General features: G+C 48.1%; 1 protein-coding gene across 1 annotated transcript in view; it reads right to left on the reverse strand.

Annotated features, from left to right (window-relative positions):
- LOC147115496 (muscleblind-like protein 1) overlaps positions 1–20,500 on the reverse strand; it is a 743,720-nt gene that overhangs the window by 385,627 nt on the left and 337,593 nt on the right. The window lies entirely within an intron of this gene.

Here is a 20,500-nt window from a genome sequence, read left to right on the forward strand (position 1 = left end):
TCCTAGAAGTAAAGGGAATTAAGGGTTACGGGGAGCGGGCAGGAATTTGGACATGAGTCTAGGTTCGGATCGGACATGGCCCTGTGGGTAGCAGAGCGGGCCCAGGGGCCGTGTAGCCTGATCCTGCTCCTATTTTGTGTGTCTAATTCTGTTAGATTCAGGAGATGGTTCTGTGATAGTAGATTGGCGGTTAGGATCAGATCAGCCATGATCTTATTGAATGGCGGAGCAGGCTCGAGGGGCCGATTGGCCTACTCCTGCTCCTATTTCTTATGTTCTTATAGGCACCTCCTCCACATCTAGGGAAGATTGGAAAATTATGGCAAGCCCTTCTGCTATCTCCTCCCCCAATTCCCTTAGCAACCTGGGATGCAAGCCATCTGGACCAGGCGACTTGTCCACTCTAAGCACACACTCTATGTTCCTATGTGTCCTCTGGTTACCGACCCTCCTGCCTGTGTAAACAGTTTCTCCCCATCTACTCTATCGAAACCCCTCATAATTTTGAACACCTCTATTAAAAATCACCTTAACCTTCTCTGCTCTAAGGAGAACAATCCCAGCTTCTCCAGTCTCTCCATGTAACTGAAGTCCCTCATTCCTGGTACCATTCTAGTGAATCCCTTCTGCGCCCTCTGCAAGGCCTTGACACCCTTCTAAAGCGTGGAGCCCAGAATCCGACGCAATACACGAGATTGGAACCGATTTTGGCTGATGCACTTCCAAGGGTCTGATTCATTCAGCACGTTCATCCGTAATGTGCTGACATGAGCCGCGACAGAAAGGTGGATGACACGATACTGGTTTCTTCTGAGATCTGTCACTGCAATGCGTGCCACATTTAATAAGGTCAAGCTACTCATGACCTGAGTATAGTGCTACATTCTTTAAAACATGTTAAACATTTCCACTAATGGATTCCTGTCCCAGAAGAGACATAAGCGCAAAAAAATAATTGTGTCTTTTCTAATGAATGCGGAAATAACCCTATTCCGGACCACCAACCATTCCGGCCCTTTCTACCAGACACTCTTAAAACACTTTGGGGGAAAAATTCAGTTGGTTTGTGCCTCCTGCTAGCGCCTTAAGAGGGCGCTAATGGGACGCAAAGCAACTAGCGCCCAGTGATGTGCCAAATAACGGCCTGAATCCGTGAGGTTAAAGCTTAAAACTAAAGGCTTTTATTAAGTAAGAATCATGGCATCAAGTTAACACAGGGCAACCATCATTCATCACTGACCCAGCCCTTATGAGTAAGAACCCAGCTCTTATAAGTAAGACTCACACCAATCCGGAGGATCCAGAGGGGCGGGGCTAGGGAGGAGCAGTAGTGGTTACACCTGTAGAACATTCCAGACATTAACAAGTACAACAACAACAGACAATACAAATGCCAGAACACAGAGTTATTTCATCACATTCACCCCCTGCTATAGATTCAGTCTGTCAGGAGGTCTGATAGTCCTCTGGGAACGACGTAACTCTTGCTGAGGCTCCTCCCGGAGTACTAACTCCGGTTCATTCGAATTCCCAGAATCATCAGTGTTTTCCACACTGAGGGTTTGTGTCTCTTAAGGTCCAATACCACGATTGAAAACTCTACTCTCAGAGTCGAACTCTTTTCGAGCTCCAGCAGGTGCAAGATCTTTAATAGAGACCGTATCCTCTCGCCCATCCGGATATTGAATGTACGCATACTGGGGATTAGCATGGAGGAGTTGTACTTCCTCCACCAGTGGATCAGTCTTGTGGCCTCTCACATGTCTGCGCAACAGCACAGGGCCTGTGGTCGTCAACCATGTGGGTAACGATACTCCATTGGTAGCTTTTCTTGGAAAGCTAAACATCCTTTCATGAGGGGTGGCATTCGTCGCTGTACACAAAAGAGACCTTATGGAATGCAGCATGTCTGGCAGGACATCCTCGCGACTTCAGAGACAGTACGATAGCCTTCCACACTGTCGCATTTTCTTTCTCAACCTGCCCATTACCACGAGGGTTATAGCTGGTAGTTCTACTCATTGTAATCCCTTTCGATAGCAAAAACTGTCGCAATTCTTCACTCATAAAGGAAGAACCCCTATCACTATGTATATAGTTAGGCATGCCAAACAAGGAAAACAGTTGGCAGAGGCATTTAGTTACAACAGCACTAGTCATATCCGGACAGGGGATAACAAAAGGGAACCGAGAGTACTCTATAATATTAAGAAAATAGACATTACGGTCGCTCGATGGAAGGGGACCTTTAAAATCGAGACTCAAACGCTCAAATGGTCGAGTTGCTTTAATAAGATGAGCTGGCTCGGACGGCTTATAGAAGCGGGGTTTGCATTCAGCACAAACACGACTGGTTCTGGTCATTGTCCGGATCTCCTCAATAGAGTAGGGTAGATTGTGGGACTTAATGAAGTGGTTCATTCTGGTAACCCCAGGATGGCAGAGTGCGTCGTGGAGACTTTGAAGCTTATCTATACCTAGACTAGCACATACTCCTCGTGACAAAGCATCCGATGACTCATTGAATACTCCAGGCCTGTACTGAATATCATAGTCATATGTTGACAGTTCTATTCGCCATCTTAAAATCTTATCATTTTTGATCTTGCCTCTCTGCTTAGTATTGAACATAAAGGCCACAGATCGCTGGTCAGTAATGAGCGTGAAACGTTGGCCAGCGAGATAATGTCTCCACTACCTGACTGCTTTGATAATCGCCTGTGCCTCCTTTTCCACTGAAGAATGTCAAACTTCTGGTCCTTGCAATGTACGAGAGAAGAAAGCTACTGGTCTACCAGCTTGATTAAGAGTTGCTGCCAACGCAAAATCAGATGCATCACTTTCCACTTGAAAAGGGATCTTCTCATCCACGGCACATACCACTGCCTTCTCAATGTCCCGTTTGATATTAAAGAAAGCCTCCTGAGCTTCCGCCGATAGCGGAAAAGACGTCGACTTAATAAGAGGTCGGACTTTATCTGAGTAGCTAGCCACCCACTGGGCATAGTACGAGAAGAATCCCAGACACCTTCTTAAAGCTTTTACAGTGTGAGGTAAAGGTAATTCCTTAAGCGAGCATAATCTTTCAGGATCTGGCCCGATTACCCCATTCTCCACAATGCAACCAAGAATACACAAATGTGTAGTATTGAAGGTACACTTGTTTTCGTTGTAGGTCAGGTTTAACCTCTTTGCAGTCTCTAGGAACTTCGCGAGATTTTGATCATGCTCCCGTTGGTCGCGCCCACAGATAGTAACATTGTCCAGGTATGGGAATGTTGCTTCCAACACGTATTCATCCACCATACGATCCATCTCCCGTTGGAAGACGGATACCCCATTCGTCACTCCAAAGGGCACCCTAAGGAATTGGTACAGGCGCCCATTAGCTTCGAAGGCCGTATAAGGTCGGTCTTCTATTTTAATGGGGAGTTGATGATAGACAGACTTTAAATCAATGGTGGAGAACACGCGATACTGAGCTATCTGGTTCACCATCTCAGAAATACAAGGCAAAGGATAGGCGTCTAATTGGGTATACAAGTTTATAGTCTGGCTATAATCGACCGCAAGTCTTTTCTTCTCATTAGTTTTAACCACCACCACCTGGGCACACCACGGGCTACCACTGTGTTCGATGATTCCCTCCCGTTGAAGCCTTTCCACTTCCTCTTTTATAAATTTTTTATCTTCTGAACTATACCGTCGACTCTTAGTCGCTATAGGTCTACAATTAGGAGCAAGGTTCACGAACAAAGAAGGCGGACTTACTTTTAAAGTAGAAAGGCCACAGACTGTGAGCGGAGGCTGGGATCCACCATACTTAAGGGTAACGCTCTCATGCTGACACTGGAAGTCAAGCCTAAAATTAAGTTCACACACAACTGAGGTAATATGAGGAGTTTAAAGTCCTTATACTCCGTATCCTTAATGGTCAATGTGACTTTACAATATCCAGTTACCTCCGAAGTAAGGGACTTGGACGCCATCACGATTTCACTTCGAGTAGGGTACACCTTCAATTAACAGGAGTTAACAAGGTTGGGGTGTATAAAACTTTCAGTACTGCCACAGTCTATCAAACACCCAGTAGGACGACCATTAATCTTGATGTCCATCATAGATTTCGACAAGGAACACGGTATGGTCTGGTCAACCGTAACCGAGGCTAGAGTAAAACGATAGACGGCAGCAGAAAAACATTGGGTACAGGATTACCCTTACACACTCTACTAAAATGTCCCCGTTTCTTACATTTAAAACATGTAGCCTCTCTGGCTGGGCATCTTTGCCTGGGGTGTTTAGATTGGCCACAAAAATAACACTTAGACCCATGAGGTACAGCCGCAACAATAGGATTAAGTGGAGGCTCCATTGGTGTTATGGATGCCTCCATACTCGGAACACACAAGGCTGAGAGAGATGCATGGGCTGATGCATACACTTCTAAATTCTTCTGGGCTACATCTAACGATCGAGCAGTAGCGACGACCGTTTTTAAAACTAACGAGTCATTCTTGAGGAGTCTCTGTCTAATATAATTAGATCGGAGGCCAGATATGAAAGAATCGCAGATGGCTTCTTCCTGATACAATATGGCAGAGACAGCCTTGTAGTTGCAATCCTTAGCCAAAGCCTTAAGGTCCTGCAGGAAATCGTCCAGAGATTCCTCGGGTAATTGCCTGCGAGTAGACAAAAGATACCTGGCGTATACTTCGTTAACCGACTTAAGGTACTGGGCCTTAAGGGCTGCGAGGGCCTCTTCATATGTAGTAATATCTTCAATTATCGAGTAAGTTTGATGACTTACCAAGTTGGTTAGAAGACCCAACTTGTTAACCGTCGGATCGAACGATGCGATGAAGTGTTCAAAACATTGAACCAATGCGTAAATTTCTTCGACGCGTCTGCCGAATGGGGATCGATATCCAGACGCTCTGGTTTCAAAAATCGATCCATCTTCCAAAAGTTGTTGCTTAATAAAATTGATGTGCCAAATAACGGCCTGAATCCGTGAGGTTAAAGCTTAAAATTAAAGGCTTTTATTAAGTAAGAACATGGCATCAAGTTAACACAGGGCAACCATCATTCATCACCGACCCAGCCCTTATGATTAAGACTCACACCAATCCGGAGGATCCAGAGGGGCGGGGCTAGGGAGGAGCATTAGTGGTTACACCTGTAGAACATTCCAGACATTAACAAGTACAACAACAACAGACAATACAAATGCCAGAACACAGAGTTATTTCATCACACCTGGGCATGGCAATGTTTGCACCGCTCACAAAATTGACCAGGCATTATGCGGCGGCCCTAAACACTACCGCCACAATCTCCAGCGCCTGCAGATCATGACGTCAGACGAGCATGCACCGCCCTGATAGCGCTCCGGACCGGATAGTGAGTGGCGCCCCCTGCCTTACCACCTGCCGCTAGCAACGACAGGTTGAGGGGAGTGTTTTGCAGTCGGAAGGGACTGGGGGAGCGCTATTTAAAGGTGACCGCTTCCTGCCTTTTTCTGTCGGTGACATTTTTACACCATGCATTCTGAGTGAGAGTTCTGGAGATATTCAACACTGTGTTGAGGAGTTTTGGGTACTGAGCAGCACTTTGCATCGATTTAGAAGAGACTATGGGGGCTCCACTCTGAGCTCTTTCCCTGGGCCTCTCCATTGTTCTTTGCAGCAGATTTGATGGACAGGTCTCTCCAGGCCGAGATTCAAGGCTGCAATGAGCAGGGTGTGGATGGAGAGCAAGATCGACCCTCCTCTTTAAGAACTGGCCGGCGCCAGTGTGTCTGTGTTCCATTGCTGACTGACATTTCATGAGCTTCGCCAACGCTCTGAGGTAGCGCCTCGCTCCTCGGCGTTAGCGCCTTAAGACAGGTGTGTAGCGCCTGATTTAGCGCTCCAATCACCTCCAGGGGCGATAGAAGCCAAGTTTGCAGTCGGAGGCGATAATTAGCACCAGGTGCTAAACTTTGCGCCCAGCCGATAATTGCGCTCCAAATGGGGCGATACCGAATTTCTCCCCCTTTAAGTTTTATTACACTAATTGTTGTTTTTTATGTTTCTGTTTTTGCATTATTATAATAATAATTAGTTATAGTAGCAAGATGAAGAAAGACTTACATTTATATAGCGCCTTTCACTATCTCAGGACATACCAAAGTGCTTCACAGCCAATGACGTCCGTTTGCAGTGTAGGTGCTGTTGTAATGTAAGGAAAGGCGGCAACCAATTTGCACACAGCAAGCTCCCACAAACAGCAATGTGATAATCTGTTTTAGTGATGTTGGTTGAGGGATAAATATTGGCCAGTAGTTAGTTCCAGTTCATTATTCTTGCATTATTGGTTTTCAGAGCACAAAATAGATCGAGTAGACAGGGAGAAACTGTTTCCACTAGCAAGAGGGTCGGTAACCAGATTTAAAATAATTACCAAAAAAAGCCAGGGGGGAGATAAGGAGAATTTGTTTACGCAGCGAATGGTTATGATCTGGAATGCACTGCCTGAAAAGGTGTTGGAAGCAGATTCAATCGTAACTTTCAAAAGGGAATTAGATATACCAGGAAACTCTCGATTTACCGGCACCTAAATAACCAGAAATCTCTGTTAACCGGCAAAATTCAGGAGTAGGTTCAGGTAAGTTTTACTTCATATTAGTGGCCGTTCCTGGATCTGTGGCCGTGTAACCGGGGTTCCTGCACCTGTTGCATATCAACAGGGATGCCTGGATCCGTGGCCGTGTATGGGGCTCTCGTACCTTTTACAATACCTCTCTGTAATCCGGACTTTTTGATAAACCAGCAGCACGCCGGTCCCGTCGGTGCCGGATAAAAAAGAGTTTCCTGTATATTTGAAAAGGAACCATTTGCAGGGTTATGGGGAAAGAGCAGGGGGGAGTGGGATTAATTGGAGAGCTCTTTCATAGAGCTGGCACAGGCAGGATGGGCTGAATGGCCTCCTTCTGAGCTGTAGGATTCTATGATTCTATGAAAAATTAGCATCTAGGATATCATTTTCAGTGTCATTGCATTGCAATTGAATATGTAAGATACATGGCAATCTCAGTCACTTACTCAACTATATGGTGCCGAGTGCCTATCTCACAAGTCCGATGGGGTTGATTCCCCCTATTATGTCATCAGAAGGAGTTGTGATGGGAATGTTTCAGGTGGTCAGATTATTTTTCTGCGCACTTACTGCTGTGGAAATTGGCGTGGTATGAAAATGAAACGAGGGCTCAGCTTGTAAAGAAAGGCCAGTTTAATGTACCGGTCCAGGCCTTTCTCTTAAATGGGCACAGCCCTATTGAGAGAACAATTTTCTCTCGTAAGCTACATTCATGAAATTGTAAGCCCGTTCTTTATAAGCAGTTTCACAATTTTACGATGCATATAGCAGAGGAAACCCTAAACCACTTCACAGTATTGTGTCTGCTACTCTCCTGCATTGCTGTGAGCAGTTCAACAGTGAGAAGGTCAACTTATTGCACCTCATGGCAGGTGAAACAAGGCCCTGATTGTTGTACCTCAGGACAGTAATACTTGCAGAAGAATAAAGCACCAATTTCCACCTTGCGTGCTTACTCTAATAAGGCCAACTTTCACTCCCGCATTGTCTCTCATTTAGTAAAGGCAAAGGATAAGTATTCCAGAAGAAAACATTAGAATAGATTCAATGTGCCTTAGGTGAGGACTACATATAGTGACGCCGCTATTTCTGGCCAGCATGGCGATGATTGGGTAATTCCCCCGTCAATCGCTGCTGTAAGTAACTGGGATTGATTTTGCACACCTAATTTTGTCTTACGCAACTATCCTCCACTCATTGCATTTTGCTGGAGAAATCATCCTGCTTTTATCGGGAGAAGTTGCTGCAGTTTCGAGCATGAGTTCTGTTTGCTGCAGTTCGTGGAGACTCTTTTTAAATAGACTCTGTAGACTGCTGTGGTGCGCTGTTTAAACAGACTCTGTTGAGTAAATAGACTTTGTTTGCTGTAAGATAGATTGTTTGCTGTGAGTTCTGCCTTAAGTCCCGCCCCCCACTTCCAACTCATTAGCTGACGCAGTGGTGTCAATAGGCACTCTGTTACGTTAGTCTGTAAACTAGTTATTCAATTAAGAATTCAATAGCAACACAGATAAGGTAAGGTGCCATAGGAGCATAGAAAAGCCAAGCTGCACATCTGAATGCTATTCCACAATATGCAGCATCTCATCTCATCGGGCCACAATTACAATTATGATTCAATATTCCAGGAACTGTTTCTAAGCTTTATTATTTTTTATTGACAAACCTAGAAGGGTCATCGACCTGAAACGTTAACTCTGTTTCTCTCTCCACAGATGCTGCCTGACCGGCTGAGTATTTCCAGCATTTTCTGTTTTTATTTCAGATTTCCAGCATCCGCAATATTTTGCTTTGGTATTAAATAAAAAGCGATCCTTTCCAGATCCACAAGTTCCAATATGGCCTCCCCAGCCTGAGAGCAGATCTCACCAACAACAACATCAACTCACATTTATACAGTGCCTTTAACGTTGACGTCTCACGGCATCACAGGAGCGATTATCAAACAAAATCGGACACCGAGACATATAAGGAGAAATTAGGACAGGCGACCAGAAGCTTGGTCAAAGAGGTAAGCTTGAGAGACGATGGGCTGTGCTCTTGTAGTTTCTTGGTGTGCAGTGTTGGCAGCCGAGGCTCGTGGCACAGAGTGCGCAATCGTAAAATCTACCCTGCAGTCTCACTGGGAATTGAGCAAATAGTTTGTGGTTTCCAATGTCGCAAAGTTTTTTTTTTCTCCACCCGCATCGGCCTCTCAGCTTTATTATCGAACTCTCTCCTCTCTTGTGTTGAAGCCTAGTCATCCTCTATTAGTAGTATGCATGCTAAGGCTGCATTGACTTGGCTGAGCCTACGAAACCCCCTTGCCTAGCAGCGTGAAGCCAATGCTCCTTTCACTTTTGCTCAGCCTGTTTTACAGTTGAGTAAATCAGTGATTGAAGAAGAGGAAGGCCCCCTCAAAATTCTAAAGTAAAGCTTGACATTGCCTTTGCAAAAACTCTGCACCAAGTCTCATTCGCCCATCGCCCCCTGTGCTTGCTGACCTACACTGGCTCCCCATCTGGAACCGCCTCAATTTTAAAATTCTCATCCTTGTGTTCGAATCCCTCTGTGGCCTTACCCCCCTCCCTATCTCTGTAACCTCCTCCAGCCCTACAATCCTCCAAGAGCTCTGTGCTCCTCAAATACTGGCCTCCAGCGCCTCCCTGATTTTCTTTGCCCCACCATGGGCAGCTGTGCCTTCAGCTACTTAGGCCCCAAGCTCTGGAATTCCCTCCCTAAACCTCTCTGCGTCGCCATCTCTCTCCTCCTCCTTTAAGTCGCTCCTTAAAACCTACCTCTTTGACCAAGCTTTTGGTCACCTGCCCTAAAATCTCTTTATGTGCCTTGGTGTTAAATTTTGTTTGTGAAGTACGTTAAGACATGTTTACTATGTTTAAAGCACAATATAAATGCAAGCAGTTGCAAAGATCAATAAGCAAGAACCATCCCTAATTCTGATAAAGCTAACTCCAAATTGTGGCGACCTTTGGCTTCCGTGCTCTTATCCCAATGCAGAAGAGCCCACATCAGGAAATTGGCCGTGATTTTCTGTCTATTAAGATGGGTGGAAAATTATAGGCTGGGTGTGTGGAACGCTCTCCTGGCCGGCCGCCCCTCTTCCACCCTCCATAAATTTGAGCTCGTCCAAAACTCGGCTGCCCGAATCCCATCTCACCCCAAGTCCTGTTCACCCATCGCTCCTGTGTTTGCTGACCTACGTTAGCACAACTCCCTCAGTGCTGCCCTGGAGTGTCAGCCTGGATTATGTGCTCAGTGTGATGAAATATGCCATTCATCAGACTCTGTAGTTAACTGTATATGTTGTATTGCCTGCTCCGGTGTTTGTACCTTGTATTGTGTATAGGGCACCGCCCCCTTTGTGTGTCGGCTCCACCCATACCTGGCCCTACTTAAGACAAGTCTAGGCTTGTCTGGCAGTAGAACAGCAGCACGCTAGGTGAAGCTAGGTGCAGACACCGGCATCTTTTCTTTGCTAATAAAAGCCTTGTTTTATTCTGCTAACTTCGAGTCTTGAAGTTATTGAGGTGCATCACTCAGGTCTCAGGAGTGGGGCTTGAACCTACAGCCTCTTGCTATCAAGAGGCAGAAGTGCTACCCACTGAGCAATTCTCCACATGCGATTCTGGACACTAGCTATTGACCTCAGACGGCATTGCATCTTTGCCTGGCCCTGTCCTCACCCAGCGGCTGGAAGTTTCTTCAGGTCTGCTTACTGGCCAATGTGCACATGTGTGCACCATCTTTCCCGTCGGTGATCACTGGATAATGATCGGGAATGAGAAACTCACTGATCTTTTTCCTTCTCTAACCAAGGAGGTTGAAGACAATTGTGGAAATCCAAATGCTAACTCAGCACAGCCTGGAGATTGAACCTGGGACCTTCTGGGTTCCACCATTTTAAATAAGAGCAGCATGCACTTCCCCACCTTCAGTTTCTCCTCTACAATGGGGAGACCAAACGCAGATTGGGTGACCGCTTTGCGGAACACCTCCGTTCAGTCCGTAAGGGTGACCCCGAGCTTCCGGTCGCCTGTCATTTTAATTCACTGCTCCATTCCCACTCGGACCTCACCGTCCTTGGCCTCTTGCATTGTTCCACGGAAGCTCAACGTAAACTCGAGGAACAGCACCTCATCTTCCAATTAGGCACTTTACAGCGTTCCGGACTCAATATCGAGTTCAACAATTTCAGATCTTAACTTTGGCCACTATTACATTTTTACTTATATTTTTTATCCACACCTTTGTTTTGGTTTTCCCCCTCCCCCCCTTTCTTTTTTTTCCTCTCTCCCACATGGCAGCTGTCTCCCATTCTGCCAGCACATTTCACACCTAATCTAGAGCTGTCTTTTGTCTCCACTAGTCCTATCACCATCTCGTCTCGTTTTGAATACCTCTTAATGTCTCTTCACTTCTCTTTTGTTCTCTCCCAGCCTGGCCTCTTAATCTATTTCATTCCCCGTGCCTCTTTAGGCTTGATAAAGGGTTTTGACCTGAAAAATTGACTCTAATTTCTCTCCACGGGTGTTGTCTGGCCTGCTGAGTTTTTCTAGCATTTTCTGTTGTTATTTCAGTTCCTCTGCATTGCACAGGTAACTTCCACCCCATCACATCCAACTCAACTCTGGTTATCCACCCTCCAGGGTCGTCCTGGAGTCTCCAGGAATAAAGACTAATCCCCAGGACACAGACGTGAGCAAAACCCGGGAGCTAAACCATAGGGGCAATAAAAACATTCTGTTCTTTTTTTGTTTCTCTGTTTATTAGTTATAAGAAATATCGGACATGGGGGGAAAAAAAAGGCTGTTTGACTGACAGGGAAGGATCGTCCAATAGGGTAATGAGGAGCCTGTTCACTTTCTGATTGGCTGTGGGAAGGTGGGGCCCCGTGAGGATGGACGTGTTGGGCGACCAATGGCGGGAGTGTGGGGGCGGGGCGATTGGAAGCAGGAGGTCATGTGATGAAACCTCCAGGAATACGTCCAATCAGAGTTGGCAACCCGAGCCTCAACAGGTAATCTAAAGGAAGGTAGAACGGGTTGAACGGGGACTGTGGTAATCCTGAAGAGTGAAACTTAGTGCATTTAAAATAAAAATATCCTTCAGAGTATTTATTACCGCATAATTCAAACGCAGAATTAAGCAAAACATTTTGTGAACGCATTAAGAGTAAAACAAATTAAATTAAATTCGGCCTGGGAAAACTCAAGTATCTCATGAGCAGCATTTTCACATACACTATATCTGGCAAATTTAACCATCGACTTCCTGAGGATATGGTGCTCTGTGGTAACTCATACAAGTGTGTTCCTCTATATATGGGACTCAGCACAACCTAAGACAGGATGGAGTCTATAACTAAAGACTGAACCCGAGGTTTTTATTTTGCTTGTTGTCAGAGGTTATTAGTTGAAATTGTGTAATGTGCGAGTGGTTCTGAAAATGTTCATGAAACCCCTTTCGTTCTCTGTTTAACAGGGCCCTTTTAAAAAAGATTAGCCTCTTCTCAAACAGAGAATGGATTGGCATGTGTATTACTAAAGCAACAGCAAAAAATACCGCGGATGCCTGAAAACTGAAGTAAAGGTGGAAAATGCTGGAAACGCTCAGCTGGCCAGGCAGCATCTGTGGAGAGAGAAACAGAGTTAACGTTTCAGGTCGATGACCTTTCGTCAGAACTGGAAGATGTTAAGAGGTTAACAGCTATTAAACAAGTGCAGAGCCAGGGAAAATGGCGTCGGGGCCGGGATAGGGTGGTGGGTGGGGTAGGGGGGCGGGGGGATGTGATGCAGTGGGGTGGGAGGGGGGGGTGCTGGGCGAAGTAACTTGCTTAAAAGCTGTTCATCTCTAACACGGTGGCATAGTGGTTAGCACTGTTGCCTCACAGCGCCAGGGACCCGGGTTCGAATCCGGCCTCGGGTGACTGTCTGTGTGGAGTTTGCACATTCTCCCCGTGTTTGCGTGGGTTTCCTCCGGGTGCTCCGGTTTCCTCCCACAGTCCAAAGATGTGCGGGTTAGGATGATTGGCTATGATAAATTGACCCTTAGTGTTAGGGGGATTAAATACGTGGGGCTACGGGGATAGGTGTGGGATATGTGTTGGTGTAGGGGTTACGGGGATCAGGTGGGATATGTGTTGGTGCAGGCTCGATGGGCCGAAATGGCCTCTATCTGCACTGTGGGGTTTCTGTGATTTCTGTGATCTTCCAGTTCTGAAATGTTAACTCTGTTTCTCTCTCTCCACAGGTACTTATTACCAATACAGGTAGACTACCCTTTATCCGAACTTCCGAAAACCGAAACCCTCTGAAAACCGAAAGTGTTTTCGTTCAGCGTAAGTCGTGCGCACGACCCCGACCCCCGCCGACCCCCACCCCCGACCCCCCGCCGACCCCCGACCCCCCCACCGACCCCCACCCCCCCGCCGACCCCCACCCCCCGCCGACCCCCGACAAATTTCCCAGTCTTATAAAATACCTTCCGAAATCCGAAATTTTCCAAAAACCGAAACACGGCTGGTCCCGAGGTTTTCGGATAAAGGATAATCTACCTGTATTGCCAGCAGGATGATTTCAACTCATAACTGTCACCAAGGAAAAACTATCAAGGTGTTTTTAAGATGTGCAACTTGAATTTCATTAAATGAACCCTTCAGACAACGAATGGTGAAGGGGACCACAGAATTGTCTCAATATTCTGGCACAGAACACCTCCCCCTCTGCAGGAATCATGAGATAATGTCAGAAGGCCTCAGGCTTTATGGGATGATTAAGGCCCTAGCCCTGTTCCAACAGCTCTTGTGCTGCGAACGGCGTAGCCCCACCGACTGACCCATTAAAATCGCCGAGGCCTGAAACGCTTAAGCTGAGAGCCGGAGAAGGCACGTGGCAGCGAGCTGTCAAGAAACAGTCACCCAGACAGTTCTGCGGTGGCCTTGCCAGTTAATACTGAAAACAGATTCTGACAAGCCACGGTGCATTATTTTGACACCAGCGCTAATGTGAAACATTGCAATCAGCTTCAAAAAGGGAATTAAATCTAACTTCACTTTACAACCTCAACAGTGAGTTCAACAATTTCAGATAACAACCACCGTTCCCATTTTTTCAGCAGCAGCAGCTGGTAATGGTTCTGCCGTTGCCATTTACAGCTCCTCATTCCTACATTACAACGGTGACTACACTCCAAAAAAGTACTTAATTGGCTGTAAAGCACTTTGGGACGTCCAGTGGTCGTGAAAGGCGCTGTAGGTATGTAAGTCTTTCTTTCTTTTTCTAGACCCATCTTTTATTTCTTTTCTTGTCCCATTACCATCGTCTTTTGCTTTGCACAAACATCTTTTTTGTCATTTAATCTCTCCTGCCTTCCACCCTATCACAGACCTTTCCTTTTGTTCTTTCCTCCCATCACGCCCCTCTCCCTGCCCCTGCACTTGCTTAAAAACCTGTTTACATCTCTAACTTGTTCCAGTTCTGACGAAGGGTGATCGACCTGAAACGTTAACTCTGTTTCTCTCTCCACAGGTGCTGCCTGACCTGCTGAGTTTCTCCAGCATTTTCTGTTTCTATTAAAACTAACAGCATCTGTTTCTCCTGGAACACTGCACACAAGCGCTATCAGCACATCAGTAAGTTACAACGAACACAAATGAAGGGCAAGTTTTAAAAGCATGTGACTACACTTCAAAAGTACTTCATTGGCTGTAAAGCGCTTTGGGACATCCTGAGGTTGTGAAAGGCACTACAGAAATGCAAGTCTTTTTGTCTTTATATGAATACATTAGTGCGTGGATTATTTATACCAATCAGTGCAATATGAACTCTATGGGCTAAAAATTCAATACACCCCAAAAATGGGCACTGTGCAATTAACCCGCGCCCATTCAAAATAATACAGGCAGCATGCAAACTCCGTGCTGCTTGCTAATTTAAATGATAGTCTTCTCTTCTGCTCTTCTCTTAGGCAGTTCCACGGAACTGAGGATGACTTGCTTCCACATTAAAAATGAGTCCTCAGGTGACTGATGAGTCCAATGCGGGACCTACAGGGCTAAAAATTCAGTTGGGCGCCGTTTGGGGCGCCAAGCTCGCCTGGGCGCCGGAATTACCGCTGCGAGCGGAGCCACTTGCGCCATCCCGATATTCAGTTTCTGCGCCCCAAACGGAATCGGGCCGCTACTCGAGGCTCCCCGCGCCCCGCTTGGGGCGCTCACCCTGAATATCGCCGCGCTAAGGGCCACAGCGCCACACGCTGTGGCACGGCAGGCTGCGGTACTGCAGGCCTTCCTCCCACTGTTAAGGGGGAGGTGCCTGCAACAGCGCAATCCCCGCTCGCGAGTGCCGGCAAATGAGCCCGGCACCAAGGAGAAGTGCCGGGCTCTCGGGAAACAGCCGGCAATGCCGCGGGGGGGGGGGTTTAGGAGGCCGGGGACGGAGGTGCTGACAGGCGGCCGCCGAAAAAGCGGCCGCACCGCACCTCCACCTTAACTAGCGCCACTACCACCACAGGTAGGCCCTGTGAACCGGTCGCGATTTGCGACCGGCATTAAAGAGGCGGGCGCGACCAAATATGGTCATCGGGGCGGGAGCGGGGCGCTGCGCACACCGATGACGTCATCGGTGGCGGCGCAGCGCTACAGGCTAACGCCGCCATTAGCGCCCCGCTAAATATCACGGGAGGTGTGGCCAGTGGCGCTAAAGCCACTGAGTGCCCTCTTTGGGCGCAAACTGGTGGCGCAGCCCACCGAATTTCTAGGCCACAGTCTCTGTCACAGGTGGGGCCGACGGTGGTTGAAGGGGCGGGTGGGTGGGGTGCTTGGGTTGAGGTGCGTTCCTTGCGCTGCCTGCGCTTGGCTTCCGCTTGCTCCCTGCGAAGAGGCTCGAGGTGTTCAGCGCCTTCCCGGATGCTTCTCCTCCACTTTAAATGATAGTGGCATGCAGTCCAGTGCTAAATGTGCTGCTGGGTGACTGCACACTCAGCAGGGAAGCCCACGTCCGTGTGAAGCTGGCACCAACTAAAGCCTGTCTGCACCTCTTAAATGGGAGCTGCAGTTTGGCGACACCGGGTGCTGGAATTAATTGCAGAAGGGAATTTCACCTGGGAAACATACAGGAATGGTACAACAGGCCAGAGAAAAGGCTCCAAGGTTCTCAAATGCAGCACCGGAGGCTTTAGTACAGGAGGTGGAGAGGAGGAGAGAGGTCCTGTTTCCACAGGGGGCCAGGAGTCCCTCCAGACAGACACTGCAAAGGCAGTGGGGGAGGATTTCCACAGAGGTCAATGCCAACAGTGTTGCTCCGAGGACCTGGATGCAGTGCCAGAAGAAATTCAATGACCTCACACAAATGGCCAAGTTCAGTGAATGCATCTTCAAATGTCATATCCCACAAACTGCGTCACTCGCCTCACATACTGCTCAATTCACCACACCCCCATTACTCACCTACCAACAATATCTATCAATCACGACTCATACCTCACATTCATGCGCTCCATCCCACCCTCACACACTTACCACTGCTGCAGGCCTCACGTCCACATCTCACACCTTGCACATACTGCCATTCAACCATGACAGGCACATCAGTCAAACACTTTGAACCACACACATTGACACACTTCCCTCTCTCTTGCAGGACAAAGTGACACACAACCATAGGCAGCAGTAGCTAACGGGAGGGGGACAGGCGCACCCCCATATCCTGACCCCGCTCGAGGAGACGGTGCTCGGCATAATTGGAGTGGCCAGTGGCGGCACTGAAACCATTGAACATGATGGTATCCTCATACCTAATCCTCGTTCTCACATCCCACTTCCCCCTCATCCCACAATCTCTTCTAGCTTACAAGCTGCAGATGGTGTAAGCATGCACATCTTGCTTTCTGCCCCCCACCCCCCGCCTCCCGCCCACTCACCACAACCCTACCCTTGTGACTTTCTAATTTCAGAGTCCCATGAATTCCAACCTGGTCAGGCAGTGGTGCAAAAGGAAGAGTAAGAGAGTGCTGATGAAGAAGAAACACCGTCACTTTATCTGACAGTCGCAGCCACCAGAAAGGGAATAAACAGAGACTTGCATTTCTATAGCGTCTTTCATGACCACCAGACGTCCCAAAGTGCTTTACAGCCAATGAAGTACCAGCTCAGATTCTGGCACTGCGCGGACTTTAGAGGGTAGCTTAGAGGCGGGATCTGCATGTGGTGAGTCACCGGGCACGAGTGGGCTGCAGCCAGGGCAGGAAGAAAGGGTAGCACAAGTGCCAGCCCCCCGGAGGTTGGTATTCGGCATAATTGAAGTGGCTGAGACTGAGGCTGTGGCCAATGGCCATGCTGAAACCATTGAACATGAGAGCGTGCTCATACCTAATCTGCGTTCTCACATCTCACTTCCCTCTCATCCTGGGGCAGATCAGGACTTCGATGGAGTGGCCTACAAAACAAATGCTTGGTGCATTGGCAGGCCTGCCAGACAGCTTGAATGCAATGTCAAGGAGCATGGAGGAGTCCAGCTCCAACCTTGCACAGGGCTTTGCTCAGAGCTTGGAGCCCATCCTTTCCAACGTGGAAGGGATGGGCAGATCCAATAACACACTTGTGGATCCAAACATCATGCAGCGTCTGATGGCTGATGTCTCAGCTTCCACTGCAGCACAAGCAGAAGCCACCCAACGGAAGCTCAGACTGAAGTCGTGCAAGCACAGACTGCTGTCATCATGGCTGGGTTTACCAGTGTTGAAAGGGGCTTGCAGGGTGTCACAGCAGTCCAGCAATCTGTCCTCCAGCAGATTACTAGGACTGCTGAGGCGCCGCTCCGGCAGAGTGGCAGTGGCTCCTTGGAGCACAAACCTGCTTTCCTCTCCTCGAATGACAGCATTCGTGCTCCCACCACTGCCACTCCATCAGTGACCATGCTGTTGCCTGTCAGCCAGCCAGTCCAGACTGCTGGCGTCCATGCCGAGGTGGTGCAGTCCGAAGCTGGGCCTATTGGGGCCCAAGCTGCTTGAGGTCGTCCTGCAAGAGCATCTGTCGTCTCCCCACTGAAGGTCAGCAGTCTTCCACCAGCCATACCGCAGCCCCTGAGGTAGCACTCTGTAGGAGCACCAGGACAAGCAAACACAGATGGAAGAGAGGCACTAAGGGAATGCACAAGGGTGATTAGTTGACTTTTGAATGAAATATTGTAATGGTTTGATTGATGAAATTGGTTTGGAATGTTTGTTTTGTGGTGGCTTTTATTGTAGCTTTGTGGCTAAGAGGGCGCTGTGATGTTCATTAACAGAGGGTGAGGTGTGAATGGGGAATTGGGGTTGCGTTCACTGGTACCGCAGTCGGATGAGTCGATCATGGAGAGCCCGGGCAGAAAGGGCTGTCTTGGGTTGCCTCCTCCCTTTCACTTTCTCCTCTACCACTTCCTCCTCCTCCTCTTCTGCTTCCTCCTCCTCCTCCTCCTCCTCCTCCTCTTCCTTCTCCTCCTTTTCCTCCTCCTCCTCCTCCTCTTCCTCCTCCTCCTCTTCCTCATCCTCTTCCTTCTCCTCCTTTTCCTCCTCCTCCTCCTCCTCCTCCTCTTCCTTCTCCTCCTCTTCCTCCTCCTCCTCTTCCTTCTCCTCCTCTTCCTCCTCCTCCTATTCCTCCTCCTCTTCCTTCTCCTCCTTTAACTCCTCCTCTTCCTCCTCCTCCTTTTCCTCCTCCTCCTCAGCTGGTCACTGTATACCTGGTGGCAAGGGCTGTGCCCTCATGATGGCGAGATTGAGGGGCATGCAGCAGACCACGAGTCTTGAGACGCGCTCTGGTGAGTACTGCAGGGCTCCTCCAGAGGAGCCCAGGCAGCGGGAGCATTGTTTAAGGACACCAATGGTCTGCTCTATCAGATTCCGTGTTCCAGCCTAGCTCTCATTGTATGCATGCTGCCCACGTGTGTGTGGGTTGCGCTGCGGAGTCATGAGCCAGGCGGTCAGCGGATAACCCTTGTTGCCCAGTAGCCACCCTCTGGTTTGTCTCTTGCTGCCTCTTCTAGCAGCTTGACGAGCTCTGTCTCCCCTCTGTTCCTTCTCTCTGTCGTGCTGCAGGCCAAGGGGGATACAAACTACTGCACTCATGTCTGGGAGCAACTGGTCAGAGCAGACCCCTTGCTAGTCAGTACCAAGTCCTTGAGCATGTGCCACACCACTCCCTGTAGACTTTAGACAACTTTAAAGAAGTCTAGAAGCACCAAGCACCTCTACAAACTCAGCAACAGCTGGTAGAAATCGATCAGCAACTAACCTGTAAGTAGGTGATGTTCCCTTTAAATAGCGCTAGTTGGGGGGAGGTCTGCCTGCTGCTGAACGCACGTTCAGCTCTGCGAGGTTAAGAGAGGGCGTTAGCTCCAGCGTTTAGGTTGAAAATGGGCAGCGCCGGCGTCAAATCAGTGTAACGCGCTGACCGACGTCACAATCTGCGCACTATGCCCACCTCCGCGCCTGCACCCAGCGGCGACGCTAACGCCCTCGCTAAAATGGCATCCAGCGCTGCCCGCAGAAGTGAGCATGCGTGGCACGGACGCCATTTTTTGACGCAAAGACGGCCCCCCTTGCGACGCAAAAATCGGGTGCTACAGAGCCGAACTTCTAGCCCTATAGTTCTAAAACAAAAAGACCGACAAAAACATGGGACAACAGCACTATCCTGTATGGATGACGCTCCATGAATCAGAGACTAAACGGCAGGAACAAATGGTCTGTTAATGAAACCTAATGGGTCACATTGGAGAGACCATTTAATACGTTGTAAGCCCTCTTATTGGAAGATGATCTTCACCAGTTTTGGCTGATAAAGGAAGGCCCAATTTCAGTTTTGGCGCAATAACGTCTTGTGCGAGTGAAGCAATGACATTTTAGCAGAGCTGGGCCGTTATTGCGCCACCCGCAGTGTCAACATGGTGCAGGGGTTTTTTTTTTCTTCACAAAAATTATTTTGTAAAATGACAGCAGAGCACCCTGCAGCAGCAGAGCTCAGAGCCAGCAATGGGGAAGTAGAAAAGCAGAAACGACATTTCCAAATACCGAACAAAACATGTGTTCGAGGTAACTTGGACAATCTTCAATGAAATCACATTTCCCCCTTCTTGTTTTTGCTTCTTGTAGCAGTTGAGGTGAAAGTTCAAAAGTAGAAACAAAAAGAAGAGTTACTACTAGACTTGTGGATCTGAATGAAGTCGGTGTTTATTTAAGGGGCACTGCCATTTGAAGTTTCGGGCTTGCCAACATTAATAAACTCGAGTTAATTCAAAATGGCGGGAGACTGATCGTTCAGTGAAACAAACCCTCAGCTGACAACATTAGCGAGAGGATGGGGCGCAGTTGCAGCGCTCTGCCATTTTGGATTGTGTCGTCACTCCTGTTCCTGCAAGGAGTGGGCCCTCTCTATCAACACGATCACAACCATCCTTTAAAGAGAACACTGTCACCTCACAGCGTTATGTGAAAACTTTGCTTCTGTTGATTAAAAAATGGAACTCAAAAGACATCATTCACCACATGGAAACAGCTGCATCTCACAATGAATCCACTGTGGCCTATGGCTCTTGCAGGAGCCTTCCCTCTCTAAAATACCAGCGAGTTGCCCCTCCTCAACCTCCCCCCTCACCCACCGCCCCCCCCTCCCCCGCCCCACACCCCACCTCGAACACATGCACGCAATATTAATCTTTTGGCGGTCATTTAAGCCTGGACAAAGAGTCGAGCAGAGGGAGCAATCTCACCGCCTGATCATTTAAGCAATTAGAGAACATCACAGGTAAATCAACACAGGTAGAGGTTAACCTTTCAAATGGTTGGTAGGCTGTGCCCATTACAAAAGGCTTCCTTTAAATTATTAATG

This window comes from Somniosus microcephalus, chromosome 6 (assembly GCF_052327205.1).
Source record: "Somniosus microcephalus isolate GS21.2 chromosome 6, FLI_Smic_1.0, whole genome shotgun sequence".
Lineage (NCBI taxonomy): Eukaryota > Metazoa > Chordata > Chondrichthyes > Squaliformes > Somniosidae > Somniosus > Somniosus microcephalus.